The 16893-nt window shown below is 50.2% G+C and overlaps 1 long non-coding RNA gene across 1 annotated transcript in view; it reads right to left on the bottom strand.

Annotated features, from left to right (window-relative positions):
- Window positions 1–207: 207 nt before the first annotated feature.
- Window positions 208–16893, bottom strand: part of LOC144335371 (uncharacterized) — a 38195-nt gene continuing 21509 nt past the window's right edge. Inside the window, exons 2-3 of the long non-coding RNA XR_013406187.1 lie at window positions 12178–12268; window positions 208–9443 (exon numbers count right to left, since the gene is read on the bottom strand). This is a non-coding gene — a long non-coding RNA (uncharacterized LOC144335371). The remainder of the gene's footprint in view (window positions 9444–12177; window positions 12269–16893) is intronic.

The following is a 16893-nucleotide window of genomic DNA, read 5'->3' on the forward strand; positions in this document are numbered from 1 at the left end:
GCAGATCCAGCCCCTCAATTTTCGAGTCTAGAGCTTCCTGGACCCAGTGTGAGGGATGGCAGATGCTCCCTCCGGAGGCAGCCGTCACCCCGAGGCTTGCTGTCTGCTGCCCTCACCAGGCTGCGAGCTCTGCAGGGCAGGGACTGTCTCTCGTTCCCCACTGGTGCCCAGCGCCAGGAGCAGGGCACGGAGGAGCTCCATATGTGCTTGGATGGGGAGTGTGGGCCCTGCAGGCGTCACTCCCACACAGAGGGCTCTACAGGTCTTGCCACCTGAGGCCCCCTTTTTGCTGACCCAGCCTGGTTGGGGCCCAGCCACCGGCCACGCCCAGGGGAGAGCAGCCCAGCCTGGGGCAGCTGGAACTGGAAACCAGGAACAGAGCCGGTGAGGGCTTTTGTGCTGAAGGCGACTTGAGCCCATGGAAGGTTCTGAGTACTCCACCCGCTTTTCTCCTCCGTGCTGCCAAGAAAACATAGAAGGCGGCCCCCCTTTCACCCATAGCTGGACTGGGACCTGGATGGCCTGGCTTCTGGACTCTGCCCTTAAGTGTTTATGACTGGCCAACACTGGGCCTCAGTTTCCCTTTACGGAACAAGAGCTCCATTCATTCCTTCAACAAGTATTTATGAGCCACCACTGTGGGCGTCAGGGGCCAGGTGGGAAGGAAGCCAGGCCCAGCAGATGGTGAGCAACAGTCTGGGCCCGAGTCCTCTAGAAGTGGGGATTCTGGTGCAGAGGAAGGATAGGGGAGAGGGGAGCAGCCCGGGCAGGAAGGAGCTGAGGAGGAATGTGGGTGCCACTGGAGCCCATCACTGTCTGGCACTCCGAGGAGTGTGAAGAGGGGCAAGGGGTTGTCCTCCTTAGGTGGGGTTGGGGGGGGCGGCGGGGACGGCTGTTGCGCTCATCAGTCAGCCCTCGCCTGCAGCCACCCTGGGAGAGGAGGTGGCCCCTATGGATCCAGGACTATTCTCCAGAGAAGGGTAGTGGGGAGACGGGCACTCCTCCCAGGATCCGGATCTGGGTGGCCCCAACGATGTCCACTGCAGCAAGGAGATACAGAGCATCGTGGTCCCGGGCTCCAGCGGGACACATGCAGGGGCTACGTCCGAGGCAGGGAGGCCTGGCTGGAGGGACCGGGGACCTCCCAAAGGAAGTGACAGTTCCTCTGGGATCTGCGGGATGAGTGGGTGTTTGCCAGGCACACGGGGAAGTGCTTCCCAGGGAGAGGGACAGGCACAACCAAAGGCCTTGTGGTGGGAGATAGCAGGCTTGGCTGGGGTGGGCGGGTCACTGAGAGCCTGAGGACCCTGTGCAGGGCCCAGCCTCAGTCCTGTTCCCAGACCCTCCCTGGCCTCCACCATAGCCACATCGTGGCTGCCTTGCCTACCCCGGAATGTCAGCCCTTGATAGCAGGACTTTTTGCTCTGCTTTGTCCATGGCTGGATCCCAGCCCCCAGAACTGCAAGAGCCAGCACCCAGTAGGCGCTCAGTAAATCCTTAGCTGCTCCAAGATGTAAAAGGACCTCCAAGCCAGAGTCGGTGCAGTGTGGGCTCATCCCTGGGGTGCCGGGGACCCTGCTGCAGGGCAGGGTAGGGAGGTAACCACCAGTGACCGGGAGCAGGAAGAGACAGGGTCCACAAGGGGTCCCAGGGGCTCCTCTGCACAGCTAATGCCAGAGGTGCTGGGGAGTGGGCCACACAAGCAACTCCAGCCTCAGATTAGGGACCCACTGACCGGGATCCACTGTGTTGTCAGAATAACATTTCAAAAAGCGAAAAGTAAAACACATAGAGTTTCCAAGGAAATCTGTTTTATTGAAATGCAGTTATCAAAATATGAACAAATACATTGGTGGTATACCAATGGCCCTACTTCCTCACGGACATGCTGATGGCCCCTGCATCCCTGGCTGGTGAACGCAGCCCCTCCCAAGGGGGCCAGCAACGTCACAGGGCGTGGGAATGCCTCCTGATCTGTGGGCAACAGGATAGCAATCACTGGGCACTGCTCACCCTTGTCTGTAAAGGAAGAAATTGCAAAACTCTGAGAGTGAGGTGCCGTTGAGATTGAACGCTTCTCATTTCCCAATGCACGTGCCCCGAGGCTTACCCCAGACCCTGAGGGAGTTCAGGCCACAGGGGCTGGGCTGGGCCAGAGTAATTTCTTGAATCTGGTACTGAACCTCAGAGTCAGAGCACTCCTGCCCACCCCAACCCCCTGCCCCCAAGTCCGCTGGGCCTGAGGGAAGATGGGGTGCTGTCTACGGAGCACCAGGACAGTCCAAGGCCTTCACCCTGCACTTGTTTGGAGGCTGCCATGGTGGGTCGTGGGTTTCACTTCATGGTCGATACAGGGCACTCCCTTTGTGCTTGGCCCAGAAGCCATAAACACTATGAATGCCATGGACAAGTGAACAGCAGGGAATGAAAGCTAGGGGTCCTCTTGGGCATGACCCTATGCCAGTCCTGGAGCCACTCAGAGAGGGCAACTGAGGACTCTGAAGACCTTGGCTGCACTAACTTCTCTGCACCTGTCTTCTCCTGTGTAAAATGGGGCTGATGATCATAAAGCCATGGGTAAGAAGTAGGCAACCGCCTGTGGCAGTGCCCGGCACATGGGCACTGCCTGAGTACCAGCTTTCCTCTCTTGCTGCCATGATCTGAGGGACAAGCTTCCCAGGCAGGGCAACCCTGGACTGGTGCTCTGTGGCTGGAGGAGAAAGGGAAGGCCACTGGGGCTGGGCCAGTTAGAGCCAGGGAGGAGGAATAGGCTGGGGTTTGGGCTGGGATCTGCTGACTCCAAGTGTGATGGGAGCAAGAAAGACCACTGACATGTTTGACTTTTCAGGATCATTCCTGTTGCCATGTAGGAAGCAGGCCAGGGAGGAGGGCCCTGGGACCAGGGTAGGAGGCTGAATGTGCAGCCAAAGAAGGGGCCCGAGGAAACGCTGCGGCATCCAGGCTGGTCTGTGGACTTGGGTGGGAGCAGCCAGGTGGATGGGCAGGACTAGCGAGGAGAAGCTTGCGGAGAGTGATGGCCTCTCTGGATGCTTTAAAATGGAAACAAAGGCACAGCCACTTTGGAGGTTGGTTTGCAGTTTCTTGATAAACATGCACTTGTCAGACAATCCCACCATTTGCCAAGTAGGTACTACTCAAGAGAAATGAGACTCATGTTCACACAAAAACTTGTAGGTGGATGTTTATAGCAGTTTTACCAGTAATCACCCAAACAAGGAAGTGGTCCACCTGTGCCTCACCTGGTGAGGGGGCAAGCAAGCCGTGGCCCACCCCGAGATGGAAGCGTCCTGAGCAGGGAGAAGGGAGGATACTGACACCTGGCACCACAAGCGTGTCCCAAAGGAAGCGGAGGAGCAGAAGGAGCCAGGCCTTGCCACATCCTGCTGTGGGTCCCATGTGTGTCCATGGAAGCTGTGAACGGGGTGGGGGACGGGGAACACATCCATAGCTGCCAGGGGCTGGGGTGGAGGTGTGGTTACCACGAGGGACAGGAGGCAGTTTTGGGGCTTGGCGTCTTGATCACGGCTACGTGGATATGTGCACTTTGTCAAAACTCACAGGATGGTGCACAGCAAAGGACGAGTATAGGTAAGTTACACCTTAAATTTTTTTTAAAAGGGGGAAAGAAAAAGAAGTTGCCACAAAAACCTTGTATGTAGAGCCACCAACCTGTCTGGATTTCAGACACATTGGAGGAGAGGTTGGGTCTGCAGGTTGAGACTGGGGAGTCACCAGCTGTGGACGGAGCCGAGTAACTGAGACATTAAAGACATCAGACACCTGGACACCGAGGATGTGGCAAGGTGAGGTTGGGGGAGGGCACGGGGGTGGGAGGCATTGGGAATGACAGAGGCAAATTGGCAGGAAGATTGACACACAGATAAAAAGAGACAGTTGGATGAGCAGAAAGGCAGAGAAACAGAAGTGGACTAACAGACAGAAAGTGGAGACAGAGACAAATATCCACTAATTGAGCAACAGGTAGACAGAAAGATGCCGTAAAGATTGAAAGATGCGTAAGTGAATGGATGGAGCTCAGGGTAGCTCTCAGGTGGACACAGACAGAAGTGCAGACAGATGTCGTGGCTTACGAGTGCATGGAATAGCCTGTCCTGATTTTTTGGGGCATTCTCCTAGATCTTGGATCTATGGCGTTGGCATTGACTTATGTCCTCTTTGGAGTCAGAGATGACTCCTCTAGCTCAGTGTCCTGCTCCACACATCCCTTCAGCGGCCACTGCTGCCCAAGTGGCTGCAGAAATCCCTCCTGGCAGGGACCCAGGAAGGCAGGCTGGGCTGCTGTGCACCCCGGGCCATTTCCTGAGTTGGGAAAAGGGTGCTCTCCAGGTGATGTGGGCCATGTAAAGGCGGTAAAGGGTTTCAAGAGGCCTGTCAGTGCATATCATCTGGAGTAGGATGTGTGCTGGGGAGCGGGGAGGAGGAGGACAGAGAAAACAGGAAACTCTGAGCTTGCCTGAGGAAGACCATCTGCAGGGATTATGAAGGATGGCTCGTATTGACTGTATTTTCATTAAAATGTGCAAAATTAATTATTGAATTTTTTTTTACTGACTAGAAATAACTCCTGACTTACGGAATATTTTATTTCCAAGTTACACTTTACCCTGAGTTACATAGCATACACATCCATAGTGATTCTGCACCCCAGGCCCTCGCCAGCCCCTGGCTGGCCCTTGGCTGAAATGACCCAAATCAAAAGCCCCTGCCTTTCCATTGGGGAGACTGGCCAGTGAAGAGCTATGGACAAGAAGCAGGAATGTACATTTAAAAAGGACAAAAATCAGAGCCCAGTCCCAGGCCTGGGCAGCTCTCATCAGCGTCCCGTCCCCCTTGCTCTGAACCGGCTGTGGCCCGCACTTTTTTCCCATGGTCATGCCTGGGAAATGGAGGTGCAGGGACATGCAGATGAGCTGGGGCGTGGAGCCACATCTGTTTCCGGAACATTCATGCTAAGGGAGGAACAGGGTCTGCATTGGAGAACTTGGGGCGGGTGACTGGAGAAAGGGAAGCTAGAGTCACTTTTATTATTTTCTGGGGTAACAGAAAACTTGGAGCCACAAATGAGTCCTGGGAGAGTTTGGGTTAGCTGGCCGTGAAGCCATCCTGTGTCGTGTGTGTGTGTGTGTGTGTGTGTGTGTGTGTATTCCACTATGTGTTTTTCCCTGTGTGACCTGGGTATGTGTGTGTTTGCCTGAACTGGTTTCAGCAGTGAAAATCCTGGTGCTGACGTGGATAGAATCCATGAAAGCATTGCGAGTCCTAAGTCAGCTGACCTACGCTGGGATGTGGCACATGTTGCATTGTCTGCCTTTGAAAAGGGTTTTTCTGTGAGGGCTTGCAGTGAAGGCACTCTGCTCAGAAAATGGCAGAGGGAAGTCATGGCCCCAAAAGGAGCCATTAGTGAACCCCACTATTAATTGTAAGTCTTAGATTCTGGGCTCAGTATTGCCATTTTCATGATGTTCAAGTGATAGAAAGGGCCAAACCATGTGAATCTCAACACTAACGTGGGAAGAGAATACTTCCTGCTCTTTGACTGTTTGACTAAGCACATACATCAACTTTTCCATATTTTTATTTGTTTTATTTTTGCTTGTTTGGGTTTAAGGGGAAACTTTCATGATAATTGTACCCTGAAGCCATTTTCCTGGAATGTATCTAGGCAAGGGATCCCAACCGGAACCCGTGGAGGCCAGGAAAACGCTAGTCATCGGGATATATTGCTTCATCTGGGGAACACCGTAAGGGACTCAACTCCAGGCACTGATGTCTGGCTCTTGTGCATTTGTGAAATTGACATGACTCCAGGATCTGTAGCAGGCCCACACATCCTTGATGAATACAGTGAAGTCTTATTTTTACCAGCACTCAGTCTGCCAAATATCTTTTCCAGCAACGAGATATCAGAGGACACAGTGAAGTTATTCAAATTAGGGTAGAAAAATCACAAAAATTTACTTTAAAAGCATGGAAGGTCCAGTGGGGTCAGGTTAGGCAGTAAATAACAAAACGGAATGAATATTTTACTGAGATTCCCATTTTAAGCTTGTCTTTTTTCCTTTATGTTTCATTATTTACTCATTGTACATTCACAGAAATACATTTGCTAAGCAAAGAGAATGACATTTGGAAGATAAGTGATTAAGCAGTGTCTAAACTAGTTGCAACAACTGACACCACCACCAGTAACATGGGCTCTTCATTCAACTCTGGCAACAATTAAACATCGATTCATCAGTATTTAAGAGACAAAAGTAAAACTGTCATCTCTAAAATAGTAAAGTATATGTTCAAAAAATGCATCCTTAATTTTTTTAGAGACAGGGTCTCTCTGTGTTGCCCAGGCTGGTCTTGAACTCCTGGCCTCAAGCAATCCTCCCACGTAGGCCTTCCAAAGTGCTGGGATTATAGACGTGAGCCACCACACCTGGCCATCCTTAATTTTTAAGACTCCAGATTAAGTTGGAATAGACTGATACATATAAATCAGATGAAGCGCGTTTCTCTTTAAACAAGGGAACTTACAAGACAGAAGTATTTTTGTTACGTGAGCTAAGAGGCAATAAAGCCTTATTTGACAGTGTGCTAGGTACCCACAATGGCAGCATGAAGACACAAACAGGAGGAATCAAAGCAAGTGTAATGTGCAGATAACATGGCTCTTTAGGGTCAAAGGAAGGCTTCCTTTGTGCTTTTTAAATGAAGCATAGTATTCATGATGCGTGAACGTGAAATGAAATCCCAATGTCCTTTGGCACAGAACCACACTCATTTCATGAATTGTTCATGAACTGTTGATGGCTGCTTTTGCAAAACCATGGCAGAATTGAGTAGCTGTGACAGAGACCATATGGCCTATAAAGCCTAAAATATTTAATATCTCACCATTTATAGAAAAAGTTTGGAGATCTCTGATGTAAGCTCCAAACACAGCCAACGTTGTCTGTTTTGTGCACAGACATTCTAGCTCATAAGGAAGGCACTTACCGAATTTGTATGTAATGGATGAATGGACAGACAGATGGGTGGATGGACGCACGGACGGATGGACAGTTCCCACACAGTGTTGGAGTTGACCAATGGTCAGACCATACATTTATGGCAGCAGAATCTACAACCTCATGGGAGTTTATCCCACAGGTTTCAGCCACTTACTATGAAGCAGGCTTAGAAAAGACGGAGAGTGGGGCTCTCCCAGGAAGAAGTGATAGATGGGGAGCAGGTGGTGCTGATGGAAGGGGCTGAGTGGGGTCTGTGGAGGCCACCGTGGGTGAGGAGGACGTGGAGGCTACAGGCGCTGATGGACAGGAGAAAGTTGGCATTAGATGCCAGCCTGCACGACCCGAGAACGCAGGGCAGCTCCCGCGATGAGTCTGCACCTGAACTCCACTTTCTAAATTGCATTTTCTGTCCCTTTCATCTGAATCATCCCCCACTTATCAAAAGACTTTGCCACCCCTGGCTCCTCCTGCGCTCGCCCACCAAATGCAAGGGAGCTGTTTGCCTCATGCCATGGGCTGTGTCCCTGCAATTCATATGTTGAAGCCCTAACCCGGTGCCTCAGAATGTAACTGCATTTGAACATGGGTTGTTTAAAGATGTAGTTAAAGTGGAGTGAGGTGATGAGGGTGACCCTAATTCAACCAGACTGATGTCCTCATAAGAAGAGATTAGGATGAAGGTGTGCACAGAGGGGTCAACCATGTGAGGACACAGGGAGAAGACGCCATCTACAAGCCAAGGAAAAGCCAGAGGTGACACCGCTTCCCAGGATCCCCGTGGCAGACTGATTGCATCTGATCACTTCCAGGATGAAGAGGGCAGCCAGATATTCTCCCTGGAAGAGGCACTTACTCTGAATATGGGCTTATCTTCTCTGCCTGTAATGCTTCCATGGCAGTATGATCTGTTAACCACAGAGCTTTTCACCATCATGGTGTCCCACCCAGAATTGCTCTGACTCAGGAAGCCACTTTATATCAAAGGAATGTGGCAATGGGTTAGTGCTTGTGGAATTTACTGATGCTGCCATGTTCCCTGCCTTCCAAAAGCAGCTCATCTGAGAAAATAGTGGAATGGAGATTTTTCTCTCTGAGGCAAAGGAAAAAAAAGAACTTTACTTGATTATGACTTTCTCTCAATAGAAACACCATATTGCCAAATGCTGCAGACGCTAATACGAATGGATGACAAGGCAGCAGTCCTTGGCCGGCACACTCAAGCAGGGTCAGAGAAGACACGTTGCAGTGGGTGGAATCACAGCCCCTGAATTATCCAGGCCCTCACCCCTGGAACCTGGGAATGTTCCCTTACACAGAAAAAAGATCTTTGCAGATGTGATTTAAATTAAGGTCTTGAGAAATGGGGGATTATGATAGATTACCCTGGTGGTCCTAAATGCAATCACAAGTGTCTTTATCAGAGGGAGGCAGAGGAAGATTTTACTACAGACAGAAGAGGAGATGGTCATGTGACCACGGAGGCAGAGGGTGGAGGTGGCCAGCAGCCACTAGAAACTGGAAGAGGCTAGGATCGGGGTCTCCCGAAGCCTGTGGAGGGAGCGTGGCCCTGCTGACACCTTGATTCCAGCCCAGTGAGGCAGGTTTAGGACTCCTGGCCTCTGAACTGTGAGAGAATAAATATTTGTTGTTTTCAGCCACCAAGTTTATGGTAATTTGTTACAGCAACCACAGGAAATGAATATACCCATGCCAAAATTAATACATGCATTCCATTTTATATTCTTTTCCAACCTTAAAATAAAACCAACAAGTGCTTCCAGATTTTCTTTTATACTTCTCTTTGTGCATTCAGTTCAGTAAATGTTCAAAAGGGTAATACATTTATAAAATGTGGTGCCAAATTGCATAAAATTGACCAGACTAAAGGGGAAAATTTACCATTTTATGAAATAAAATATAATTTACAGATCACCAGCATTAATTTATATCATGTCCTGTTTTGGGCTTCCAAATTCTGTTGGCAATTTTACCCTGGAAAAATATCATGAACCAAATAGGAAAACTGGTATTCTAAATACACTTCCTTCATGTGACACATTTCTTGTGTGTGGATGTAATGAGAATTCAAAAAAAGAAGAAAAAAAGATGTGTTTTTATTCCTCCCTTTATTGCCAAAATTTAGGCAGTAAAAACAGGCACCAAAGGAATGAGTTAAAATGGATTTAGAAGAGGACGAGTGGAAGCCAGGCAGGGCAGAATTTGAAGATGAGGGTCATGGTCTTCACCCTTCTCCTTAGCAGTGGCCCTGGGATGTGATGCGATGTCACTCCCGTGGTTATGGCACATCACATGACAAAGACGATTTCCATAGATGCGAAGATACAGGCTCTTCTCCTGATGGTCTTGAAGGAGGAAAAGCCATGTTGTGAAGACAGCCACCTGGAGGGGAACGGATAGACTTTAATTCTTCTTTAAATGTTTGGTAGCATTCAATAGGGGAGAATCCGCCTATTCTATGTACTGTAGTTTGCATGTTTGACCCCTTAAAAATCTCACATTGAAATTTATCCCTAGTGTTGGCAATGGGGCCTAATGGGAGGTATTTGGGTTATGGGGGTGGATTCCCCCATAGATTAATGCCTTCCCTTAGGGTGAGAGAGCTCTTATTCTACTAGTTCCTAGGAGAGCTGGTTGTTAAAAAGAGCCTGGCACCTCCTCCCTCTCTCTCTTGTCTCCTGTCTCGCCCTGTGACCTCTGTGCACACTGGCTCCCCTTTCCCTTCTGCCACAAGTGGAAGCTCCTTGAGGCCTCACCAGAAGCAGGTGTTGGTGCCATGATTCCTGTACAGGCTGCAGAACTGTGAGCCAAATGAATCTCTTTCCTTTATAAATTACCTAGCCTCGGGTACTCCTTTATAGCAACACATAACAGACTAAGACATTCGCTGTTTTGTGTAAGTGGAATCACATAACATGTGGCCTTTTGTGACTGGCTTGTTTCACTTAGCATCATTTTTTCAGCATCCTTCATCCACGTAGTCGTGTGTATCAGGACTTTTTTTTTTTTTTTTTTTTTTGAGATGGAGTCTCGCTCTGTGGCCCAGGCTGGAATGCAATGGTGTGATCTCGGCTCACTGCAAGCTCCGCCTCCAGGGTTCACGCCATTCTCCTGCCTCAGGCTCCCGAGTAGCTGGGACTACAGGCTCCCGCCACCACGCCCGGCTAATTTTTTTTGTATTTTTTTTAGTAGAGACGGGGTTTCACCATGTTAGCCAGGATGGTCTCGATCTCCTGACCTGGTGATCCACCCACCTCGGCCTCCCAAAGTGCTGGATTACAGGCATGAGCCACCGCGCCCGGCCAGGACTTCATTCTTTTTACGGCTGAATAACAATCCATTGTATGTATACACCACATTTGACGCACTCCGTCATCTGATGCTGGACACTTGGGTAGTTTACCCCTTTTGGCTGTTATGAACAATGCTGCTATTAACACTGGCATGCAAGTATCTGTTTGAGTCCCTATTTTCAATGCTTTCGGGATTATACCTAGGCATGGAAATGCAGGGCCATATGGTAATTCTATGTTTAACTTTTTGAGGAACCTCCATACTGTTTGCCACAGCGGATGCACCATTTTCCATTCCCACCAGCAATATACAAGAGTTCCAATTTCTCCACATCCTTTCCAACACTTGTTATTTTCCATTAAAAACATTACAGGTATCCTAGTAGGTGTGAAGTGCTATCTCATTTGAGTTTTGTTTCTCCAGTGACAAATGATATGAGGATCTGGTGGCCCGGCGGACTGGGCGATCTGCTGGACTGGATGGTGGGGAGGGTTCACCTGCCTCCTTCATCCCCTCCCCGAGCTCAGGATGCTTCGTGACCATCCTGCCGCTCTGTGATGTGGGCCTGAACTCTAGTCAGGAGAGCACATTCTCTGCTCAGGTGCCCGAGGTTACTGTGAGAGCTTCAGATAATGAAGCATTTTGTTTGGTTTCTTCTGCGTTTTAGTGAGTCCTGGAGCTTTGGTTCCATTTTTTTCATTTGTATGGCGTTGGGATCATCTTTCTGCCATCTCACTGCATTCGGTGGTGTCCGCATTTGCCAGTTTGGAAAAAACATGTACCCAAATCGGGTAATGTGTGAAACCCAGGGGTTGTCCACTGAAGCAGTAGGCTTTCATCTTCCTTTCCCAACTCCCATTTTTCTAAATCTATTATTGGGATGGAAAGACCTAGAGATGGGAACTCTTGGGAGATTTAAACATCAGTAGTCAAGAACAGGTTGAGCAGGGCAGAGGTTGAGCAGGGCAGTAGTCTAGAATAGATTGAGCAGGGAGCACCTGCTAGGCATGGATCAGGCTTCCAGGGTGAGGCCCCACACTGCGGTGCAGGCTGTGGACCAGTTTCCCTGCCCCCTGCCACCTGCCCACTGCGGGAGTCTCTGGGCCATGCCATTCCCTGTTGGTGGGCTGGGCTGGATAGTGCTGCTGGCCTCTGCAAGGCTGGTGGGACCCACAGGAGCTGTCCTCAGGGGCTAGACCCTGCAGAGTGCAGCCTGCATGTGCCTGAACAGCTGAGATTCCGTGCCCCACAATTTAGAAATCCATGTAGAAAAGAATTCTTTATTTGAGATCGGTGGAGAAGGATCAGAAGACCGTATGTTTAAAATCAATTTTTATGTGTGTATGTATGTATTTATTTTTTATTTAGTTTTCCAACTACACTATACACAGGATCAATCAATTTTAAAAGTGAGTAACATGGAAATGAGACAGATCTCAATAAAATGCATGTAAGATTGTTGATCACATGATTCTTTTTTTTTTTTTTTTTTTTTGAGACGGAGTCTCGCTCTGTCGCCCAGGCTGGAGTGCAGTGGCCGGATCTCGGCTCACTGCAAGGTCCGCCTCCTGGGTTCACGCCATTCTCCTGCCTCAGCCTCCCGAGTAGCTGGGACTACAGGGGCCCGCCACCTCGCCCGGCTAATTTTTTGTATTTTTTAGTAGAGACGGGGTTTCACCGTGTTAGCCAGCATGGTCTCGATCTCCTGACCTCGTGATCCGCCCATCTCGGCCTCCCAAAGTGCTGGGATTACAGGCTTGAGCCACCGCGCCCGGCCGATCACATGATTCTTAATCCCACTCTCTCAGGATCTCAAACTCACCGAGACGGACCTGCCTCCTGGATTCCGTGGCGAACAGGCTGTGAGAATGTCCCTTCTCGTTCTGCTCACAGGCTGGCAGAGGCTCCGCAGGCTGCAGAGAGCAGCAAAAAGGACGAGAGTCTGTCATCGATTCAAGAGCAGCCAAAGAGACCCTTAGCAGTGGGCGGAGAAACAGGCATGCAGGACTCGAGATCCCTCGCCCAAGAAGATGGGAAGGTCCTGCACCCCAGTTCCTGCCATGGGATCCAATAAGAGGAACTTAGTGTCAGTGCTTTCTTGTGCTGAAGAGAAGGAAGGGTAAACCCACCCATGGCACGAAGCCTTGGGCAGAGCCCAGGCCCACTGAGCATCAAAGCTCTCTCTTGGGCAAAGGGCATATGGACACCCAGAGACAAGTGAGCCATTGCCTGGAGCCTCCAGAGGACGACAGGCTCATGCCTGGAGCCAACACAAGGCATGGAAGTCCACCCAAGGGGGTGCTCAGGGCCCAGGCAGAGCCACCCTGTGATTACAGGGCACCAACCTCCCCGAGCACAGCAGAGGGCAGAGGGCTGCACCTCTGTGTGCCCGAGTATCAGAGAGCTCCACAGTAAGAAGGTCACAGGCAGCGTCCGAGAAACCAAGCAACCTTGCAGTTACCCACTCCCAGGCTTCTAGGGAATGTTTTCCCAGCCAGGCCCTGACAGCCTGAACCAGAGCAGAAGGGCCATGGGACCTGCTCACGCTTGGCAGTTCCCTTGAGTCACCCAGAAAGTGCTTCTCCATCCCCAATCCCAGCAAAATGATGGCCTTCCTTCTCACTGCCAGTCACACTGATTCTTCCTGAATGGATGCATTTCTTCACCAAGGAAGGACAGTGTGTTTTCCTCTCTCTGCTGAGTTTGGGGGAAGTTTAGAATATCCCAGGACCTGCAGCTGGGGGAAAAGGTTGGCTTCAGCTGTTTCAGAGAGCCGGCTTGGACTTCTGGAAACTGACCAGCACCTGGCAGGGGGTTTGAAGCCGCGTGGGACACCCATGGTCATCCCAAGTTTCTTCACTTGTCTCTGTGAATACTGCCTTTAGAAAACCAATACAATACAAAACAAACAAACAAACAAACAAACCCAAGCACTCAGGGACTTAGACAGTGAGAAGACCCATCAAAGAACAAGTATCAGGACCCGGTCTTGTCAGTCCTTCTGCGCCCTTGTTCTACCAAACTGCACAGTCACCAGGGTGCCGGGGCTGCACGGGAACCAGACGGTCACACCTCTATTATTCAGTCTCCAGGGCAAAAAGAGACAAGAACCTTTACCTATCCCAAACATGGAGCTAAGATTTGGGAGTTTTGAGGCTCTAAGTTCAGAAGGGTGAGGAACAATGGCCATGACTGAATATTTGGGAGGAGAACTGCTTTCACGTGTCCCCCGAGATCACATCCACCCCAGTTGTAGGCTGGGGTCACCAGAACTGTTCCGCGACTCTTAGCTTAGCCTTAGCTGACCCCCAGCTTCCCCTGCCCGCCCCCTGTGTGGGAACGCAGCACTCCTGGCCCAGCCTGTGTCTTGACGGCAGGGAGGGAGGCTGAGTGGCAGGCAGGAAGAGCAGAGCCCCGGCACACCTGGCAGTGGAAGGAGAAGCTGTTACCAGGTGGGGCAAAGAGCACAGGGAGCCCCACAGGTCTTCCAGTAGCACGTTTGCTCTCCAGCCCCTGGAAGGAGCTAATGCCATGCTAGAGACATGGAAATTAACCCACAGCCCACCACCTTCCCCCGACCACAAGACAGCCCTGCCTGAAAGTAGGCATACTTGCCTTTTAAAACAAGCTCATATGGACAGGCAAATGAACTGGCAAAGCTAATGCAATTTTGAAAAACAAGGCCAGGGGAGGTGGCTCATGCCTGGAATCCAAGCACTTTGGAAGGCTGAGGTGGGCAGATCACTTGAGGCCAGGAATTGGAGACTGGCCCGGCCAACACGGCGAAACCCTGTCTCTACTAAAAACACAAAAATTAGCCGGGTGTGGTGGCACGCACCTGTAATCCCAGTTACCCGGGAGGCTGAATCGCTTTACCACAGGAGGCGGAGATTGCAGTGAGCCAAGATTACAACAATGTGCTCCAGTCTGGGCAACAGAGCGTGACTCTGACTCAAAAAAAAAAAAAAAAAAGAATAAAGTTGCCCCTATTTCAACTTATTATACGGCAAATAAATACTGTGCCCATAGGCAGAGGGACAGACACCTCGATCAACAGGACAGAATGGAAACCCAAATTAAAGTGCCCAACTGATTTTTGACAAATGTGCAAAAGCAATTCGTCAGAGGAAAGGTGGCCTCTCTGTCACATGGAAGTAGGGAAATCGCACATCACAGGCACAGCAAGCAGGCAGGCAGAGAAGAGAGCCCTTGACCTAGACTCTGAAGCCTCACCTTGTGCAAACATTCACTCGAGGTGGATCACACACTTCAATGTGAAACGCAGCACTGGAAAACTTTAGGGGAAAAGGATTCTAAGAGAAAAGTTAGGTATCGAGGGCTAGGTAAAGATCTGTAAAGATTTGACCGCAAAAGCGTGATCTGTAAAGCGAAACGGATAAATCAGAAGTCATCAAAATAACTCGTGCTCTATGAAAGACCCTCTTAGGAGGATGAAATGACTAAACACAGGCTGGGAATCTGACCCAGGACCCACATCCAGAACCTATAAAGAACCCTCAAAACTCTTCAATAACTTGACTGGGCCATGGTCAGCCTCCTGGCCTCCCCTCCCTGCCTAGAAGTTCCCAGGCTCCCGGGCACTCTCTTGGAATTAGAGAATCTTGCGGAGTCCCCGGAACGACTTTCCTTTCTGCATGTGTGACAGGAAGGGGAACCCAGGCAGGAATTTACAGACACTGTACTCGTGCTAATGGAGTGAGCATCTATTGCATGAGACGCCCCACAAGCCACTGCCCGACTGCAGAGTGACTATGGCAACGACAAGAGGGACGTGCTACATGGGGCAGGGCGCAGGCCAGAGTACAGCCATGCTCTGGGGGCCTCCCGAGGAGACGGCACACACGTCCAGGTGGGAGAAGTCGGCTTTCAGGACAGGAGGAGGGACGGCTTTCCAGGGCTGGGGCCAATGCCTTCCTTATCTTCCGTCTCGCAATTCCACATTCTTCCTCCTCACTCACCTCGGTCATGGGGGCTGAATTCCTGAATTCCTAAGACTCGCCTCTCCTGGGGAACTTGGTCGCTGTCCTGCCCATCTCTCCAATGGCTCCTCCCATCCCTGCCTCATCCACCTCTGGATGCTTCTTGCCATCACACAGTCCCACAGCCAGCCCCACAACTGAGCGCCCACAGTGTTTAGAATCCTGCAGCCGCTGGCCCCAGGCTTTGACTCCATGGGCTGAGGCTTTTAAGGACATCAGCAGGACCGAGCCAAAGGAGCTCCGCCCACCCAGCCAGAGAACACTGATGCAGGGAGATGGAAACAGGATTTAGTTACAGAGACCTTGTTTACACAAAAGATATTCTAAGAGAACTCATAGATGGGAGGGAGTAAACCAGCCTCTGTGTCCCATGGAGAGAGTCTCGGGACAAGTGGGGTTGTGGAGAGGAGCTGGGAGCAAAGGATGAAAAGCAGGAAGTTTCAGTGTATGTGGTTTAAATGGCCTGGCTCAGCAGGACCCCAGGGGTTCCAAGTCATCTCCTGGTGAGGCCCTGAATAACTTGTCTCTGCAGGCAGCAGGGAGCCCCTGCAGGTGTGGGAGGGAGGGAGGGTCATAATGAATAGTGGGATTAAGAGATTCCTAGCGCATTTTCTTCCTACTCTCATGATGGGGTTAGGTAAGCAGCCTCGGCCTCAACCCAGCTCCTGCTGCTGCCTCTGCCCTCAGATTCTGCCTCTGAGTCTTCAGGCAGAGGTGCTGCCGCCCTGGAGGGGGCGCTTGACCTTCCAAGGGTTCCTGCTGCTCAGAGGCACACAATTTAGCATATAATTAGAGCATGGAACAGGGAATACAGTGCGAGTTCCTAGGAAACATTTCCACTGGGCACAGTCCGCTGCATAGGCTGCAATTGCACCCGATGGCCCACCCACAGGCTTTGATATCACAGATCCATTTTAGACCCTTTCTCACAAAGGAATGGAATGAAAAGAAAGTTGAATGCAAATTAAGTACACTCTGTCACAGCCTCGCTATCAGGGTTTCCTGGATCTACAGCACACAAACCTTTCAAACACCACACTGACTACAAAGCAGTCATTGGAATGATTCTTTTGCCAAATATTCAAAGAAAAGAAGCGCAAAGCATTTACAAAGGTTCCAGAGGGTGCAAAGAAAACCTTTCTATTGCTAGGCATAAAGCTATCACAAAGCAACAGGGATGTGAGGGTCCCCAGAGCAAATTAGTACATACAAAAAGACTAAGTTTCTCCTTTCCACTGGAGCCAGGAACACCTTGAAAAAAAATGAACCGGGGTTGAAGGCAGCTAACTCAATTATATATATCTATATCTACACACACACACACACACACACACACACACACATTTTACCAGATCTAAAATATACTAGAAAGTCTCTCTACTAAAGCCATCATATACAGCACAGCAATAGACCAGCAGACCCATGACTACAAAGCCTGGAAATATCCCAGCTGTGTGTGAGAATCCGGTATATGATAAAGGCATCATGTCACATCACTGAGGAAAAGACGGACTTTTAAATAAATGGTGCTGGGAAAA

The sequence above is a fragment of the Macaca mulatta genome, chromosome 16 (assembly GCF_049350105.2).
Source record: "Macaca mulatta isolate MMU2019108-1 chromosome 16, T2T-MMU8v2.0, whole genome shotgun sequence".
In the NCBI taxonomy this organism is placed as follows: domain Eukaryota; kingdom Metazoa; phylum Chordata; class Mammalia; order Primates; family Cercopithecidae; genus Macaca; species Macaca mulatta.